We start from the raw sequence: 20117 nt of genomic DNA, 5'->3' as shown, positions 1-20117 counted from the left end.
AGATGTACCATTTGCAAGATGTTCAACATTATTATCAACATTTTTTGATCATCTTTGCACTTATAGACTAATAGATTTTCAAACTTGTTCAAGTTTCCTCTTCTTCACTTAATGCATAGGTTTACTTGCTTAAAATCTGAAGGGAACATAAAAAAATCAAACACATTGGGGTAGAGTTGAGGAACCTTTCCCTGGGGTTGAGAAACAGCCTAGTGAAAAAGGAAGTCCAGTGTATATAGAAATATAAATGAACCTTTCTACACTTTTCATAATAGCTTGATGCTTTCTCATCACTGTTAGTTTTTGTGCCACCTGTATGCCCTTCCCACATTACATAAGTCTTCCTGTCTTTTTCTATGTTTTTGCTGCTACAACTTAACTTTTCTTAACTTCTACTCTCTATCCTTTTGTTTCTGGTCTGCTGGCTTATTTTTATACACGCATACACACATATATAGTCAATCCTAAAACCTTAAATGTAAAGTTTAATAACATTTCTGCTTTATAAAACTATAATTTATGTAATAAAATATGTATACTTCTGATTTGACCTGGTCAATATTTATGTATATGATCCCATATTTATTCAGAGTGATTCATTGTATTCTTAAGATTGCTCAGAAGTTTGAGTGATAACATTTGTGATCTCCACGCTCATATTTTACTTGATTTATAACCTATCTGTCTCTCCAAACTCTACTTTTATGTGCCCTTGCTCATGTTTACTTTTAGTTAACTCATACTGGCCAACTTTTATTCCCTCCAAAACATCAAGATCATTGGTGTTAATGTATTTTCAAACATTCTGCATTGTGTGCCCATTACACATATTTCAGATCTTGTCTAATTAGGCTTTCCTTTCTTCTTAGTTTATATGTGTGTTCAATTGAGAGGCCTTATTGAGTAACCAATTTGATCATTCCATGTTTTACCTTTATTACTGCATTTTTCTCAACTAATAATTCTATATTTATTTCATAATTTGTATTTTCTACTACTTTATAAACTTTAGATTGGAGACAAAAAGCAAAACTGTTTTTTATACTGTTGTTTGCATAGCATCCAAAAGATTTCCTGCTATGGACAGGTATTCAGTGTTCACAAAAATGACAGGTTACCCTACTGCAAAACCAGCAACCCAGATAATTGGTTCCTTAGGATGATTTCACCCATAAGAAGTTAGTCATTGAAAATGGACTCGTAAAATCTAATTATAAGCTAATTTAAAAAAAATGACTTCACGTGAATATTAAAAATGTAAATATTTCCCCCCAGAATTGCACTCTCAAACTTTGTGTATTTTTAAGTCTTTGTGTGAGGAGATGACTGGAAGGAATACAATGACCCATGGTGTATTTAGTCTACCTTCCAAACTTTTATACTTATGGTTATTATTTTCTTGACTTTGATATAATGGAAATGTTATTGCTCTTTGATATCAGGAGTAATAACAGTACAGCATGATACATGTCTATGAAATTGCAAGATTTCAATCATAAAATGAGTCACCCAAAATAGTTTTAATTTTTTAAATTAATTAACTTAATCATTTTTACTGGTTTTTCATTATTTAAAACACCTATATGATTTGTCATGAACCTCTTTTATGTAAAAATTACTGCATTTTAGTTATATTTTATACAAGAAATTCAAAAGAAGGTAAGTATGTTTATTGAGCACTGGATTAATTATTCTTGATAAGATTATGAAGGGAGCAGATGGCTTTTATGACATTTTCTTTATTTCTTTTTTTCACTCTTCATTTATCACTCACAGACCCAACTCATTCATTATTTAATTAAGATATATTTCTGCATTCTATATGTCATAAAAATTTAAGGATTCTGGGTATTGAACACTGACTATTAAAGACTTAACATAGTTTTCATGATGATCACATTCTGATGGAGACAAACAATAAACAAGTGAGTAAAATTTAGAAGTGTTCAATGGTGGCAGGTACCATGGAGAAAAATTCTTCTAGTATAAAAAGGGTAATAAATAATGTTGATAGTTAAGAAACAAAATGTACTTTTCTTTATTTTTTAAACTTTATTTATATGTAGAGAGAGGGGAATGAAGGGAGAAAGAGGGGGAGAGAAACATCAATATGTGGTTGCCTCTCATGCTCCCCCTCCTGGGCACCTAACCCACAACCCAGACATGTGCCCTGACTGGGAATTGAATGGGTGACCCTTTGGTTTGCAGGCCATCACTCAATCCACTGAACCACCTCAGCCAGGGCTAGAATGTACTTTTAAATGGTGTGGCTGGGGAGGGCCTCACAGAGAATATTAAAACTGAGAATAGTCCGATAAAAGTGAGGGATCAGTGTAATGATGCATGAGGAAGCACTTTCCTGAGTAAGGGATCAGCAAGTACAACACCCTGTACCTCCATGCCTGCTCCAGTCAAGGGAAAACAAAGTCCATGGTCCCCAGAACTGAGTAAATAAGGTAAGAGAGTATTAGAAAATGAGACCAGAAGCCCTGGCTGGCGTAGCTCAGTGGAATGAGCGCGGGCCTGTGAACCAGAGAATCGCGGTTCGATTCACAGTCAGGGCACATGCCTGGGTTGCAGGCAGGTTCCCTGCAGGCCAACTCCCAGCAGGGGGACCCCACGAAAGGCAACCATACATTGATGTCTCTCCATCTCCTTCCCCTTCCCCTCTTCCCTTCTAAAGATAAATAAATAAATAAATAAAAATCTTAAAAAAAAAAAAGAAAGAAAGAAAATGACCAGAAAGGCAAACAAGAACTAACATAGAAATTTGGTTTTGACTCACAGTAAAACCAGAAACCATGCAAAGAATTAAACAACTAATTTATATTATATAGCATACGTTTTTGAAAAAGATGCTCTGACTCCTTTTTCTTAAAAAGGCATATACTATCAGATGGATACTAGACTTATAGAGTGATCACTTCACAAGTTTTATAGATGTCTAGTCACTATGTTGTACATATACCTCAGATGAATATATTACTATGTATCAGTTATAATAGAAAATATGTAATATGTATTATCATATACAAGTTGTATATTATATGTACTTCTAAAAAAGACTATTGGTATCCTATTAGGAGAGTAGCACAACAACCCAGGTGAGAGATCGTGTTGACCTGGATGAAAGTGACTGTAGTGAAATATTCAGAAGGCAGATTCAAGAGTGATTGTGAAAATGGAGGTGTCATGTGGAGTAAAAAGTGGATGAAGGAATAACTATGACTATTTTCTGGAATAATGAGAAAACTTGAATTTTAAAATTATAAATGAAGAAATATCTGTGATAGAAACATACCATGATCCTACTGTGATAAACAGTAGCTTATCATTGACCTGTTATGATGTACGATGCCTGGTAGAATTCTAAGTAGAGATTTTAGGTAAAATCTGAAGTTTGGGCAAAAATGTTGTGCTGGAAGTGTAAATTTACTTGTCAAATACTGAACTATGAGATTGGATGAAATCAGCAATAACATCAGTTTAGATAGATAAGAATAGAACCAAGGCCTCAAACTTGAAGTTGTTCACTGTGAGGTTTTCGAAGAAGTGAGAGAGACTGACTAAAAAGGAAGAGAATGTTCAATGAGGTAGAAGGAAAGCAGCTTGGTGGAGCACCCAAGAAGTTAAAACAAGAAAACGTTAAGCAACTGTGAAAGGTGGCCTGTTTAAAATATTGTTAATAGTTAAATTAAAATAAGGACATGACACTTAAAGTTTATCATTTAATTCAGCAACATCTTTAGAGTTGCAATTGCAGTGGCATTAATATGAAATCTGAGAGAAAGAGCCTTTAACAGATAAAAATTACTAAGAAAAATTGTTCACAAGTATACCTGTGTGTTAATTACTAAGGTTGGTTTCAGTTCCCTGGGTCCTTCCTCTCCAATGCCTAGCTCTATATACTGGTCCCCTTGCTTTGGACTTTGGCCATTCTGTATTCATTTCTTTAGGGACCTATTTTTTCCTATTAATTGCTGGATTATATTCAGCAATTGAATACTAACAATTTTATAGCTGGTAAGGGTCAACTGTTTTCAAGAGTTTTCATGAATTCCACAATATTTTTAAAGGAAACACTTGAATATAATATTATGACAGAAGCTGTGATTCGGATTTTTATTATTTTTCAAGTATTTAATAAGTTGGTAAGACGATCAATCTTGGGGACCAAGTTCCACCTGCTGATGCATCACTTGTAGTCATTTGTCATTTGCTTGTTTCGGGTGCATCAATGTGCATAGGAAACTGAACTTTCTAGCTTAAACTGGCTTGAGGAACACACACAGGTGTATACAACATATGCACATAGGAACATACAAAGTACTGTATGCAAAATTCACTAAACGTAAGGTGGGAAATCTCAGTGTAAATGTGTAAATGTGCATCCTTGTAAATGTGCATCCTTGGATGTGTCCCAGATAAAATATCACAAACACCAAAAATGATTATAGTGAACAACAAATAATAATTATGAAACATAATGAAAATAATTGATAGATGATAGCATATTTAAAATTAATGCATCATGTATATACAAACAGTATCTATATTTTGAACACATATATTAATAATTTAGGAACAGATACATTAATGTGCATGATTACATGAATTATTTATCGCCTTATAATACATTATTATAAAACTGAAGCAATATTCTTGGTGTTTTCTCACCTTGCTGAGCATCATGATGTGTAACACTTTGTGCTATCTTTTATGCAGTTTGAAAAATTTGCATTTTTTGTTTAATATGCAAATATTTTAAATATGTTATATGCTTTCAAATATTTCTTATGTGAAGAAATGATTTCCGTAGAATATTTAGTACTTCTACATGTTCATATAATGATTACTCGGGGCTGGAGGAATGGGGAATAGGGAGCTAATGCTTAATTGGAACAGAGTTTCCTTTTGGGTGATAAAAATGTTTTGAAACTGGGTAGAGATAAAAGTTATGTACCAAAAAGGGGAAGGATTCACAGGAACTAGTGAATGGACACATGGACGAAAACTAAGGCGGGGGGTGGGAAATGGGAGGGAGGTAGGGAGCACTGTGTGTGGGGGGTGGGCTGGGTTGGAAGTATAAGACAGAAAACTGTACTTGAACAATAATTAAATAAATTAAAAAAAATTATTGTTAAAAAGTTACATACCATTTTGAATGTATTAAATGCCACTGAATTGTTCATGTTAAAATGGTTAATTTCTGTAAACATTTTTTTAAATCTAAGGGAATCAATCCCATACTTCCAAGATCACTGGGTAACGAATTATACGGTCATCTTATCTAAATTGCACAAAATAGTTGTTTACTCATGTCTGGGTTTGGACAGTAAATTATATGTTTATCCTATTTCAACCTCATAAGATAGGTACTATGGTATCTATTATAATATTTATACTTTCCATAATAGGAAAGTTTAGTATCTTCAGAATACTTTGAAGACTTTTAGCTGAGATAGTAAAAATTTAGCTTGAAGCTGACTTGTTACATTGTCATAATTCAAAGTCTGCGGGCTCTCTAAATATTGTCTTTAATGTCATATAAAATCTCCTAATTCCCTGTCTTTATTGATCTGACATTACATTGAATTTTAATTGCATAGTAAAAGTAATAATATTTTCTTCATTATTGGTAGCAGTGTGTTTGTCTTATTAATTCGTATATTTTAAAATTTTACCAGTGTTAACAATCATTCTTATTTGATTGGGTAATGAGAATAATTGCGAATAGTTGGCTATCAGGAGCTTACTTTTACAGAAGAGCTTTTTACTGGCCCTGATGTGCCCCAGAAGCCATTACTGCATAATTACAATTTTGCAAAACATTCTTTAGTAAAATTCAATAAACTATTTTGTTATAATTTTAGGATTTAAAGGTCTGTGACACATCATTAAAAAATTGAATAATGAATGTTTATATCTTTCAGCAAAATGTTTGACTCTTCAATTAACCTATTATTAATAAATGGGGACATTTACAATATCAATGACCTGATTATTCAACAAATTGATGGTTTCAGAAAGTAAAATAAAAATTAATAGAAAAAGAATGTGATTTAAGATAGATATTATCAGATTTTAATATGTAGACTTTTTCTTATGTCCTAATTCAAGCAGAAATGCATTTTTAATATAATAAAATATCTCATTATGAACTACATATTGATGATATTAAATAATCATTTTAGTAATCCTGAATATAATAATGGCAAAGTGTTAAATATAGTACTGTGAATGTTAAAACAAAAGTTTTTACCTTTCAGAGGCTTGCTTGTATATTGAATATTGAATATTTGATGCTGATATTTTCTTTAAAACGCACCAACAGAAATAGGCAAGTTAATTAAATAAAGTAACTAAAATACAGACGCAACTGAATGCATAACATGGTGTCTAACTAAAATAAACAGAAGTGAATGTGTGAAGGAATGAAAATGAAAGAATAACCTTATTGTCAAATTGTTGATAATTGCTGAAGTGGTAAAAGAGTAGCTTGAATTCACTGTAATTTCTATCTGGCAGTATAGAATTGAAAAGTTGTCACACTTGCTCTCAAATAACCTTAACGTTGTTGTTCTTCCTTACCTTTTTTGCTAAAACCACATTGCTGTCCATATAAAGACTCCTAAACTGCAAAAACAAACCTTTTATTTTCTAGAACTCTTTTTTGATTGCCTATTCTAAAAGCTAGTTGAAATTTTCCTGACAGCATCTTGCTAACACTGTGCCTTTCTTTCCCAAAGCAGAATTTTCCTTTGGAGTCATTTTCACGTTACATCATTCAGAATAAATGTTTATGCTTAAAAGTGACCTTACTGATTTTATCACTTATTCTCGTATTAAATTTGACAGGAAAAAATCCATGATCAAAAAGTTAAACAAACAGTAATTATTTCAAAACTTAATCAAGTGGAGTTAATATCTATTCAAATGATGACAATTTTTTCAATTTAAGTGATTGATATCATCCATTATAACAAGTGAAACTATTAAGCATATTATTATTCCCGTGAAACCTCTACTTATTTATGATTCATCTGTATTTCTAAATGTCATGTTACATTTAATTAACTAATAAAATATTTGCTTCACATTAAACACATATATTAAAAATCAAATTTTAGCAAAATATATGTTTTACAGTTAATAAGATGACCATATTTCCCAAACCATATTTGGGGAATTGATAATTTTGACACCATATTTATGGAACTTAAAAATGTCCTTATAATCTATTTTATTTTTTTCACATGTATATTTAAAAAGAAAATAACAAGTACATACAAACATACTGTACAGCTTGTCTATTTTACATTTAAAATATTTTAGTTAATTTGTACAGTATATAAGAATCACTGAGATCCAGTTTAAGAATATTTTCACTACTACGAAATATCCCCCATATCCATTTAACTAAATGACTAAAGTATTTGTTCTTTTCTTTTTGAAATTACATGTCAAAACATAATGTGATACATGACTTCAATGCTTTGAAACTTGTTGAGGCTTGTTTATGAACCAGCCTATGGTCAATTTGTTCAGATATCATACTGTGCATAATTTAAACATTGTGACATTTGTTGATACTTGCTTTATGGTCCAGCAAATATAATCACTTTTGGTAAATGGTCTATGTTCACTTGAAATAAATGTGGATGTTGTGGAACATTCAGCTGTCAGTATTGTCATAGTTCCTTTGACAGTAATGCATTTTTTCTGAGTAGTTTTAATATGATGGTTTTGATTTCTGGTTGTCTTGCTGTGCTATGTCTTGATATTTTGTATATATTTGGTTTATGTCTAGTAGACAATCATGATTCCATGGATTAACCACCGTATCACCAATTCTGCCTTATTACCATCAGACATATTCAGCTGGACTATATAATTCATAAAAACAAGAGCTTCATCTGATACGACTGGTACTGAGCTTTAAGGAAGGATACAGGAGGGAAAACAGCAAGGAATGTTCAGCAACAGTTTAGGAATGATCTCCTCACTCCCAAGCATAGCATCTGCTGTTTCAGTCACTCCATATTATATTTGCAAGATGAGAGGCTGAGTGTCTGTAGACAATCTCAGCTCCAGAAAGCTATCCACTGTGGGATTGCTTCAGTTTAAACACAGCCCACTTAGGAAAATGTGACTCACTCCCATTCCTCAGGCAAACGGCATCTCATCATTCCCAATTACTCATTGCTCATAAACAATCTCAACAAAGAATTCCACAATGAGATACCACTTCACTGCAGTTATAATAGTCACCATGAACAAAGCAGCAAACAACAAGTATTGGAGAGGTTGTGAAGAAAAGGGAACCCTACTGCACTGTTGGTGGGATTGCAGACTGGTACAACCACTATGGAAAACAGTATGGAATTTTCTCAGAAAATTAAAAATGGATGTGCCTTTTGACCCAGCAATTCCATTGCTATGATTGTATTCTAAGAAACCTGAAACACCAATCCAAAAGAATCTATGCACCCCAATGTTCATAGCAGCACAATTTAAAATAGCCAAGTGCTGGAAGCAACCTAGGTACTCATCAATAAATGAATGGATCCAAAAACTATGGTACATTTACACAATGGAATACTATGCAGCAGGACGCAAGAAGGAGCTCCTACCCTTTGCAACAGCATGGATGGAACTGGAAAGCATTATGCTGAGTGAAATAAGCCAGGTGGTGAAAGACAAATACCACATGATCTCACCTTTAACAGGAAGCTAAACAACAAAACAGACAAGCAAGCAAAATATGACCAAAGACACTGAAAGTGAGAACAGGCTGACAGTGACCAGACAGGAAGAGGGAGGGAATTTCAGGGAAAAGGGAAAGAAAAGTTTACAGGAACAAGTATAAAGGACACATGGACAAAAACTAGGGAGGGTGGAATTGGGAGGGAAGTGGGGAGGGATGAGTGGGTGGGCTGGGGTGAGACTAAAAGACAGAAAACTGTACTTGAACAACAATTAAAATAAAATTAAAAAAAAGAATTCCAGGTGCTAATTTGGCACATAATTTTGTTCAGATTCTCCTTTGTCTGAATAAATAGATTTAGGCCAACCCTAAGTGTTTCCATGATTCCATGAGTAAAATTATACAAACACTCAAACATGGGAAAAATCTTCACACATCTTGATGCTATAATAAGGCTCTTTGGTCCTGGCTGGTGTAGCTCAGTGGATTGAGCGCAGGCCTGCAAACCAGAGAATCACGGTTCGATTCCCAGTCAGGGCACATGCCTGGGTTGCCAGCCAGTTCACAGCAGGGGATGCGTGAGAGGCAACCATAAACTGATATTTCTCTCCCTCTATTCTTCCCTTCCCCTCTAAAGGTAAATGAGTAAACTTTTTTAAAAAAAATCTTTCAACCTTCTTTTAATCCTTTCCTTTCAGTTTATGCTAACCCCAATTCTCAGTATCAGCTTCCCCTTGCTGCAGTGTATCCAAATATTTTTTTAAATGTTGAGGAAAAAAATTTATAAAATTAGAACAACAATAAAAAAAGAAAAGAAAGAAAATTAAAATTTCCTCTTCAAACACATTAAACATGACCATACCTCTGATAAGTTTTCTGGGGGTCCTTTACCAACTGTACAATTTTTCATACAACTTTACCTATTTTTTGCAAATTTCTAAGACATTGATAGAAACATTTAACTGTGCTCCTTGTGTAAAGCTAAATTTATTTTTTCATCTTTCTTTTATCAGTCTCTATTATATCAAGTTGAATTTTATTGCAATGTATTTGGGGATAGTTTTCCACAGAATTTCAGTCTTAGTTAACTATACATTTGAAACACAAATACTTTTATTACTTAATACAGTTGTTGACAAGTATTAAAATAATTATTAAAATACCACATATTAATTAATATATCAGCGTTGTTATTTTATTATTTCTTGAAAAAAAAAGCAAACAAAATGTCTTCCCCATATTTCTAGAGAAAGCCACTCATTTGTATCTTATGGAGTTCACGTGGTATTGATTACTAATCCAACTATTCCAGTGGACTGTATCAGAGTAGATATAGGCTCCTTTTTAATTTGAGACACCAGTGGCCAAGAAGATGCACCAGTAAATAGTACCATTGGCAGCGATAATTTTGCATCATACAACCAGACCATAGGATCCCCTCAAAATGGTCTCACTATCCTGAGCCTCTGTCACCTTCAACTGGGTCCTTTAAACACATCAGAGCACATGAAAATTAATATGTTAAAATATTTTAATAAAAGCATGTGCTTTCTCCAAGTATTTTTAGTGAGATTACTGAAATATTATGTCTACAATAGCTGTATTCGTTCCATCAGCTTTGTATGTTGACTGCCAAAATGGCCATTTTCCTAGAAGTGAATGATGTTAGGACCCCCCTGTAGGACTTATGTTGTCATCGTTGTTGGGCCCAAACTTCAGGTAATAAACTTTTCTTTGAATCCACGTATTTGGTTTAGTTCCCAAGATCCCTAAAGCCCTCTTATGACTTGAGGCCAGTGTTGATTAAGCTACTACAAGTGCTATGCCCACTGAATACTTGTAGCGTTGAAGCAATTTAAGTGTAATATATTTGCCTATTAGAATAGTGTCCCCCAGGAAAACTGCTGCCCTTCAGATCTAGGAAATTGCCCGAACAGAATGTCATTCTGTTACACAGCAACACATACATCAGATGTCTTACGCCAGTCAGAGTAAATCCAGTCAAGCTCAGAAGAAAGATCTCCAGGCTGAATAAGAACCAATATTATAAATATAATATAAAAATACAATCAAAATGAAAATTTACACACAGCTATAGTCAAGTGCAATATCACAGGACACAGATTTATGTCTTCAAATCATCAAAGTATAATTGTCACGTAAATTTCATAGTTTTCATTCATTCAGTTGTTCTCATAGGATAACAAATCAGGGTGTCTTTGAGAATTGGCCATGAAATGGCACTGAAATTGAAAGAAACAACTCTGAATACTCTCTTATTCTGACACAAATTCTTTGAAGAAAGTGATGATATTCTTTCCCAGCATCATTATCCATTCATGGGCTTTATCACTCTCTCTGACAATTTCCCCTCATTTTCCATTTATTTCCCGTCATTATACTGACTTGACATTCTGATTGAGCCATCATACTGGCTACTCACAAGGTGAATTTTAAGAATAGACCTACCAGAGTTCCTTTTAGATTTGGTCTCTGGAAAGAGTAGTATTATAAAAAGAAAAATGATATACAAAGATATTGTTTTCACCACTAGAAATGTGGGTGCACATATGCTGTGGTGTGTCCAGAAAGTACTCAGCCATGAAAAATAGAGACATTTATTGAAGAAGGTAAAAGATATAAGAAACGTGGTATATAAGACAGTGACACCTCAGTCCCCTTCAAAGTAGGCACATTGGGACCTCACAAGTTCTCCCAATTGCCATCAGCTGCCCTGTAGTATTTCCCAGAATCTCATCTATATTCTGCAATCTCTTCCTTTTCAAAGGTGATTTTAGTTTTGGGAAAAGCCAGAAGTCACAGGGCACCAAATCTGGGCTGTGGGAAGACTGAGTCACCTGGGTGACTTCATGTTTCTCCAAAATACTCTACACAAGATGAGATTGATGAGCAGGAGTGTTGTAATGATGAAGTTGCCAAGCATCAGTTGCTCATAGCTGTGGCCTTCTGCATTGTCCAAGTAGTTTCTATGGAGGAATCTTCAAGCTTAATGCAAAATTTGATGCAGATTTGTTGCTCTACTCGCTCAGTCATTTTGAATGAGATGGTCACACAGTACACATGCTCACTCAACAGCATCTACTGCCCCCACTGACTAGTACAGTGAAGTCATCATTGTTCACAAATGCACATTCCTGTCCACTCTCTTTGGCTGCCAGGTTACACCCATGCCATGCAAACTATTCTCATTATATTAACAATGGCTAGACTCTTCCCAGGCAGACCTGGTATAATCAGTGGACTTTCAAAAGAAGTCACACTCCGGATTACTATTATTCTAATCTGAGGAATTAAAGTACTGTTCTGAGCAGAAGTCTCTCTCTACCAGGGTAACAATTTCAGTCTCAGGCTGGTGCAATTGCATCTGGCAAGGTAATGGCAAATTTTTGTAATGTAGAAGAAGTAGAGAATTAAATGATCCAAAACTCACCAAAACAAATCCCCATTCTGACTAAAATGTATGAAATAATTCCAAAGAATTTCCCATTTACTACTTTTCATAGTCACATATTCATCCAGTTGAAGGAGCTGGACTTGCATTCCATTATTGTTTTCTGTGATAGTTACTCTGCTTATGGAGCAAATTGTTTTAAAGTTTACCTAAAAACGGTGAACAAATTAGCTGAGCATAAAAATAATCATCTATTAAACTCTTGGATAACATGGGTTAACAATTGAGAAAAACCACAGAGGAGCTAGTTTATCTCTGCTCCATGAAATCTGGGGCCTCAGAGGAAAGATTTTAAACCTAGAGGCTGAATCATTTGAAGGCTCACTAATTACATGTTTGAAGGAGGATATTGGTTAACAGTGGGGAAAACCTCATTTAGATAATTTGCTGGGCTTTTCCATGTGGATTCTCTGTGTCAACTTACTGATAGAATGGTCAATGGGTTCCAAGGTCAATTATCCTTAGAATGAGGAAGATAATAGCTATATCCTTTTTGTAACTTATCCTCAATGGGCCATAGTACCTTTTTTGCCATATTCTGAGGTTCTATATAGTTTATAAGGTCAACTCAGATACAACAAGAGAAACCATAGAGCCTACTTCTCATTGAAAGAAGTATCACTAACAGCAGAGAGATGGAGCCGGGGAGCACAAGTACAGAGTATCATGGAAATCAATGAAAATCTAAAACATGTGTAACTTGAATCCAAAAGTTTTAGGAGAGACAGAATACTGAAAGCCAGTATGTGAAAAGAAATGGACATAGATTTCACAGATCTGATGAAAGATACTAAAAGAGAGGAGTTAATAGCTAGTGTTTGATAGTCTTTCGTCTAGAGTCAAGGATATCTAAGAGTTTGATTTCTGATCAAATCCACCTTATAACATTAACTTAAAAATGTTAAAAAATTTAATGTATTGGATCAATGATAAATGAGAAACAGCCCAGGGCTATGTACTGCACTAAGCATCTATATCCCACTGTGAACATTGTTTATGAAGTAACAATTAAATATGATGAAATGCAGCTGCACTAGCAAATGAACATTAGTTGTTTCCCTTGAGAATCTTGGAACTAGCTAGCCACACAGTGGAGGGATGTATTGTATATGATCAGCTAAGGGTAATTACTGAAAGGCAACCATGGATTCTCTGTGCTGACCTTTTTCTCAAACAATCACGTTCATTTCTCATGGTTATGCACATATAGAGTACAGAATATCTGGGCCTTTGGAAATGGTGGCTAAAAGTCTCATACTTTAGTTATACTATGTTGGTTTCCTCACTTTCAGAAAAAGAGACTACCCTCTCTTAGCTTTAATTTAAATGCATGTGATATACAGAGAAGCGTATTTATTCTCATGAATCTGATTTTTATTTCAGGCACATGATCACCCCTGCTTAAAAGAAAGAACAAACATTTCCTTACAGGCTAGATTTTAAAAAAAGAAGGAGGGGAACAGAAAAAGCAAGACATGACTAGGAAATATAAGTTTCTGGTTGCTACCAATCAGTTAAGTGGTAGTACATCCACTTATACAAAAAGACAAAGTAAATAAAATTAAACAAAGAATAAGTTGAGACATATTTGAAACTGTGGCAGGAAGAATAATTCCCCCTGACCAGATGTTATGTCTTAATCCCCTAACTCTGTGTACATGTTATAGAATATGGCAGAATAATCCACAGGTATGATTAAATTAAGATCTTCTTGAATTATCTGAGTGTGCACAATGCAATCACAAGATTCCATATTAGAGGGAGGCAAAATTCAGAGAAATTAGAGGAAGGGTCAAACTCAGAGAAAGATATATGATAATTAATGCAGAAGTTAGTGACCAGCCAAAGGATGCAAGCAGCCTCCAGAAACTGGAAAAGGGAAGTGAATAGAATCTCCCCCAACAACTCCTAAGGGTACAGTTCTGCTAGCACCTTGGTTTTAGCCCCATAATTCTGAATTCAGAATTGTAATAATAAACTTATATTGTTTTAAGTCATTAAGCTTATGGTTTGTGTTGTAGACCACTCTGCCTGGTTTTAGGAATTGTATCTCGACCCCTTGTGGCTAAGGGCAAGGGATGACCTTTGGAGTGTGAGCCACAGGAGACAAAGCTTGTCTCTGGTAGCAAATGCTGCCTCAGTTTCCTCTCCCTGCCCCCAAAACATGGTTGGAAGTCAATGACAGGTAAGACCCCTCACAGTGGGGGTCTACCTAAGACAGACTCCATCACTTGGGAGGCCTTCAAGGAAGGACTCAGGGGGCTGCAACAAAGAGCAATGGACTCTCACCCTCCGGCTTTGACAGACCGAGTCCCCATGTTCTCTGGGAGAAGTGCTTCCTGGCTCTAATACCCTTAAGCCTGAATACCTATTGGGGAGGGGTGCAGCTCCTTGCCTTGCTAGAGCGAGTCCTCGGGAACAATCTGGCATCACAAAGACTTGCTGATAAACCTGTGAAATCTCCTCTGCTAAGAGTGCTTTCATTCATAGGATAAGGGTCCAAGAGGAAATGAGTATGTCTCCCAAAGTTTCTGCAATTCTCTTCCTGACAGACTCTGACTCATAGTAAGCCCTCAGAATTCTTTGAAATGTTATCTACTGTTTGATCCTTGCCACCCTGTATTCCTGTGTATTACAACCAAATAAATGGCTATGGAGCAGGGGGCTCGGGGCCTTTTTCTCCTTGGAGAAACTGGCTGCTGCTGGCCTTTGTCTCTCCTGAGAAACTGGCCACAGCTCACTTCTCCTCCCCAAGCAGATCCGTCATGTCTCGGTCATTAGTCACTCTCATCTGTGGTACCCGGGGGGACTTGTGAGAGACATTGCCTCCACAGGTTTGTAACAACAATAACAACAGTTGGAGGTATGAGCAGCATAAGACAGAATATTAATGACGAACAATGACATACGTCAGATGATATACCTTTGATAGAACCAGTGGTAGAAACCATGTGGGTAGCTGTCACTTCATGCCTAGACCCTTTCTTCAAACCTACTCTTAAAAGAACAAGAGACCATGACTGAAACCTGCACCAACCAGCTACCATGAAAATATGGTCATTAATAGTATTAATAATATTTCAGTCATTAAAAATGTATGTTTGACCCAAAAATAATGGTAATAAGAAAGTTACGCTGAGTGGCAACACATGATAATGAAGTAATTAAAAAGAGGATATTAATGTGATTGCTGTAAGAAGCTGGTGGCATCTGGATGGAGGAAAGCAAACCCCTGGCCAGGTACCGCAGCAGCAAAAAAAGCTGTCAAGTTATTCCCTTTAGCCTATCTTGTATGTTTAAACAATATTATAAGAGGACATTAAAAAGAAGATATTAGATGAGGATACTGAATAAACTCAATCTTTAAAAAATATTTATTTATTTTTAGAGATAGGGGAAGGGAGGGAGAGAGAGAGAGCAACATCAGTGTGTGGTTGCCTCTCTCACACCCCCTACTGGGGACCTGGCCTGCAACCCAGGCCTGTGCCCTGACTGGGAATCCATTCAGTGACGCTTCGGTTTGCAGGCTGCTACTCAATTCATTGAGTCTCATCAGTCAAGGCTGAATAAACAATTTTTTTTTAATGTGATAGTGGTAGAGGATAAATGATTTGAGGGTCAGTGTCCTTTCACCAACCTCTAGTTAGGGTTCCAAAACTCTATGCTCTGGTAAACAACCTGGGGTAGAAAACAAAGTAAGTGAGGGGTATAGATATTGATGACAATATACTGGAGACAAGGGGACATGATCAGATTACTAAAACTGAAATATAGAAGGTAAATTCATATTAGGGCAGCAGTCACCAGCATTATGGTGAAACTATAGATTGCCTTGTGCCATGGTATGGTAGCATCACATGTACCAGATTGTTACCAACTAATTATTGATAAAAAGAAGGAAGCAAGGAAATAAAACACTGTTGAGCCCAATGGACTGGGGAGAATTACCTTTTTTGCTTAGCCAGGAAGCTACAACTTCACATACTCCAGGGGATCACAGTGTTGTTCCACCAAGGATCAGCATCCCTCCTTTCTCCTTTTAGAACTGGATTGTTGGGGGCCAGGAGCAGGTAAGCATATGCACAATAGAAATCAAAATGGCACAGAGTGGATGCTTGACCATAGAGGCCTGCTAGTCTTACTTGGGAATGAGATTAATTGGCAAGGGGGTGGACCCATCGGGAGCCTGTGATAGCTTAGGAGGTTGATTGGTTATTCTAAAAGAACTCCTGGTGCTTCCAAAGCCCAAGATAACATAATTCCAGGGAATGAAGAAGAGCTCTCACTCAGTGACACTCACTCGCCCTGTGCACTCATGTGTTCTCTCTCCATAAGCATATGACCCCAAGGGTTACGTGGCTGACAGCCATATGGACTCCAAATCCAGGCTCCTGGCAGAAACCCAGTTTCTGTAGTACAGCAGTGGACTGTAGCTAGGAACACAAGCTAAGCTGGCTGGATGGTGAGAAAGGCTGGGCTAGACTCATTTTCACATGGCACAGAAATTCTGGACACTGGCGTTTGTGTTGGTTTGGCTGAAGACACAGGACCATGGAGGGACTGATGGAGATGGGACACTGGGGCAGCCTTCCTCTTGAATAAATCTTGCCACAAGCATAATCTGTGTGTGGGTCTGTAATATGCCTTTCTCAGGATCCCATGAAAGAGCCCCACATCCATCAGCAACAAGATAAATAATTGGGTTGAACGAGACTATAAAGGTGAGCACTTTACCACTGATGGCTGATAGTTGGATATTGGGCAAATCTGAGCTTTGTTTTATTGTTATGCTAAATGAAAACTTCCTATTTTTGAAATCAGAAATTTTGTATTCGATGAAAGGATGGCAGAAGCAGGTCACGGAGACTCAAGACATTTCCCCTCACAGTTCTCCAAGAAAACTAGATGACTCCTTGGAAAGTATATGCTCACCTGATGGCTTGAATTAAGTAGTTCTACTAGCATCTGCTGCCAGGTAAGATGACACGCTAGAGTAAAATTGACTGTTATTCCATCATAAATTTGACCAAGGCTTTCTTGTATGTTTTATTTCAGTTTTGAAGGAAGCCAAATTTGGGAGCCATTGAGTGAGTGTTGTGCTGTGTGGCTGTCACATGCAAAATGACTGAGTGAGGAGAGCAACGGACCTGCGTAAAATTGTGTATTAAGTTTGAGTATTCCTCAGCAGAAACTATTCAGACAATTCAGCAGGCCACTGCTATGGGCAACTGGTGATCAGTAGCTTCATCATGACAATGCACCTGCTCATCCATCATGCCTCGTGCAGAGTTTTTTGGGCAAAACATCAAATTACCCAGGTGACTCAGGCTCCCTACAGCCCAGATTTGGTGCCCTGTGACTTCTCGCTTTTCCTAAAACTAAAATAACCTTTGAAAGGGAAGAGATTTCAGACCATTGATGAGATTCAGGAAAATATGACAGGGCAGCTGATGGCTATTGGGAGAACTGTGTGATGTTCCAAGGTGCTACTTTGAAGAGGTTTGATATGTCTTTGCCCTATGTGCATTTTTTCTTGTATTTTGTATCTCATTCAATAAATATCTCTGTTTTTCATGTTACATGGCTGGATACCTTCTGGAAAGATCATATATGTATGTATGTGTGTTACATGCAAAGGTAATATGACTAATAGTTAATTAAGCAATCTAAAATATAAGAGCCAGATTAATAATTTGGTAAGGCATTAGGAATAGTTTGGGCATTTGGGCATGGACCATAAGAGGCCAATAAAAAATACAGAATAAAGACTGTCTTACAGCATTCTTTTAATAGTAAAATGCTTCAACATAGTACATTGTTTTTTTTTAAATTTTGGTGGACACATATACATCACATGAGTATCTTGTCAGCATCTGTACAGACAGTTACCAGAACTAAATCTCAATGTTTGTGGTGTTCAGCACACCAAAAAAAGGTTTTTAAGAGATTTGTAGAAAATTGTTATCCAAGCAGTCCCATTAGGAAGATATGATGATAATTCAAGAACATATTTTTGATGACGATATTTGGGAACCACATCCTATCCATGACCTGCTTATAATTCTTTTTTTGGACCCAATAGAATCCCAGAAGAATTTTACATCTTTTTTGTTGAACAAAGCAATTTAGTTTACCAATGGAAGTTTCCAAGTTGCATTTCCACATTTAAGTAAGTCATCCAGCATCATTTTGCTTAAAGGAGTTAAATATTAAGGCTACAAAATAGGTCAAATTGAGGGCAGTATATATGGTTGTACAGAACTTGGAATCTTGTCCCAAAGACTGATATTTAAGGTCATGTGACACGAGACAACTCCTCTTCTGCTTTTATTGTATTCAAAATAATTAAATCTTTTTGAATGGATAACTTAAAACAGCCCTCCAAAGGGAACATAATTACAGAAATTCCCATGGAAAATATGAAAACAGAATGTACTTTGGTTATGTAGCTTCCACAACCCCAGGAAAGGAAAGAAAAAAAAATCAGTTGCTGATACAGTTTAGATTTAGAGCTCAAAGGTGATGGGGTTTTTGATCCTTGTCGCTACCCATGTATATGAAATGTCAAAGCATAGACATAATATCAACAGAAATGTATTCCTTATTCATAAACTAAATATGTTAATGCACTATAGTCAGAAAAAATAAATACATAATTTAAAGATAAATTTGGGTATGAGTCTTAGGGGAAAAGGATGAGGACGTAGTTGGGTGTTAGTGTGGCTTCAAAACTGTACCCTGACTCTAAAAACGCATCTCTCCTTGAGATGCTGCTTTTTCTCAACCAAAGTAACACTTGAGAAGAGATGCATACATTTGGAACAAAGGATTGTGTCCCAATATGTTCATTTAAATCATGATAAACATTTTAATGGAGGCAATATGGGGAAAATGTGCAAAAAATGTGTACAAGTCCATGAGACCCATCAGTTAAATTGGGAATTGGAATGAAGAAATAAAACACCTGGTGACAAAAGTGCATCTGAAGACAGCAGATTGTATTTTGCAAAAGCGATCTTTGTGTCTCTTTCCCTCTCTCTTTTTCTGTCTGTGCTCGCTTTTGGATACTTCCAAATGACCAGTTCATTGTGCCATTCCAGTTCACTGCTCTTTTCACTTATTTATTATTTATTTATTCATTTTTGCTGTGTATAATCTACTATTCAATTCCTCTTAGAGTTCTTAAATTTCATACATTCTAGGACATCTACATTTTAAAATGTTATTTTATTGATTCCAATCCATTGTTAAAGACTCTATTCATTTCCTATTCTTAAAAAAATTCTGTATATTCTGGAAGCTATTAATCAGAGTTATTTTAATCTCTTGTTTTTGTAATTTCAATACATGGAACACCTGTGAGTACAAATCTATTTTTTACAATTTCTGGTCAAGTGGTTCATTTTGTCTTTGTGTTTGTGTGTGTATACACAGGGTTGGCAAAAGTAGGTTTGCAGTATGAATCCACAAAACACAGTTTATTCTTGTATCATCATTTATTTATTAACTATTATATATTCCATACAAACAACTGTAAATCTACTTTTGCCTATGCCTGTATATATGACCTTAGCAAAGTTTAGCAATGTTAAACATTTTGAAGAAAAAAAATTAGACTCTCCAGATGTTGTCATCTTTCTTTGGAAATGAGTAACCATTTCCCTGAAATAGATTCTATTCCCATTAATTTCAAGCTGTGTTGTGTTGAGGTTGTATTGCAATCCCCATAAAAGAAGAAAAAACCCAGTCTTGTCTTGGAAGTTGTCATGTCTTCACCAGATATTCTTCTAGTATCTTTGTAGGGTCGTAGTGTTAGCCACTGGGTTATGGTCTGGATCTTCAACCCATCCTCTAATCAGAAATACTAAATCTGCCCAGGCCAGTGTGGCTCAGTTGGTTGCAGCACTGTCCCTTAAACTAGAGGGTCACAGGTTTGAT

This window comes from Sturnira hondurensis, unplaced genomic scaffold (genome assembly GCF_014824575.4).
Source record: "Sturnira hondurensis isolate 20B ecotype Veracruz unplaced genomic scaffold, ASM1482457v3 Scaffold0024758, whole genome shotgun sequence".
NCBI classification, from domain to species: Eukaryota; Metazoa; Chordata; class Mammalia; order Chiroptera; family Phyllostomidae; genus Sturnira; species Sturnira hondurensis.
The sequence above is the reverse complement of the archived record's forward strand: the minus strand, read 5'-3'. Positions refer to the sequence as shown.